Genomic DNA, 1,010 nt, shown 5'->3' with positions numbered 1-1,010 from the left:
CTTTGAAATCCGTTGTGTATTTTACATTTTAGAACATCTCAACTCAAATGTGAAATTTTCATCGAGAATATCTGAACTGTATTTAGATTAATAAAAATTGCAGTTAAAAAGTTCAACACAGATTTAGCAGGGGGCGTGCAGCCACCTTGCAAATCAGATCTCGGCTGAGCGGCCAGGCAGTCAACCCCGGAGGAGCGGCCTGCTGGCTCCGCAGCGCCCAGGAGTTGAGGATGTCCTACAAACCCATCACAGCTGCCCCCAGCAGCACCCCCGGCTCCAGCACCCCTGGGCTGGGCACCCCGGTCCCTACAGGAAGCGTCCCTCGCCGTCGGGCTCAGTGCCAGGAGCCGCTGCCCGTTTCAGACCGTCGTTTAACGACTTTGGACCGCCTTCCATCGGCTGCGTGCAGGCCATGAAACCACTTGGCGCCCAGGGCTCCCAGAGCACCCACACGGAACTGCTGTCGGTCACAGTGGAGATGGGCAAAGGGATCCGGACCACCTTTGCTGGCAGCAAGAGCACCACGGAGCGCCTGAAGAGAGGGATCATCCATCCCTAGTCAGAGTGCCTGGCAGAGACAGGGCAGAACCCACGCACTTAACAGGAAGCTCCTAAGCCTCTGCGTCTGGACTTTTCCCGGCCACTCCAGAGCACCTGCTTCTCCCTGGCCCTCATCCCTAGTTGCACTAACCATCCTGGGCTTCCTGTCCTGTGTCCCTTGATGGTGCCCTCCAGGAACCAAGGGGCGGCTGTCACTCCAGGTGGCAGCACTAACGATCCTCCCTTCCCCCCACCCCACTCCGCCAACGCAACAAGAGTTAGCAGCGAGGTCCCCCTGAGTCCCACCCATGACCTGCCCACAGTGTTGCCCACTGGAACTTTCTGCGGCCCCCACCACTCAGCCCTTCCCAGCACTTCTCCCACGTGCCCGGAGCCTCCTTCTCCCTCAGCACGGGCTCAGGCCTCAGGCCTCAGGCCTGACACTTCCCTGCCTTGTGTCTTTTGCTAAA

The 1,010-nt window shown here is 58.7% G+C and overlaps 1 pseudogene; it reads left to right on the top strand.

Annotated features, from left to right (window-relative positions):
- Nucleotides 1-230: 230 nt before the first annotated feature.
- On the top strand, nt 231-601 carry LOC112616832 (annotated as a pseudogene).
- The last annotated feature ends 409 nt before the right edge of the window (nt 602-1,010 follow it).

The sequence above is a fragment of the Theropithecus gelada genome, unplaced genomic scaffold, assembly GCF_003255815.1.
Source record: "Theropithecus gelada isolate Dixy unplaced genomic scaffold, Tgel_1.0 HiC_scaffold_10509, whole genome shotgun sequence".
Lineage (NCBI taxonomy): Eukaryota > Metazoa > Chordata > Mammalia > Primates > Cercopithecidae > Theropithecus > Theropithecus gelada.
This window is presented reverse-complemented; position numbering and strand designations above follow the sequence as displayed.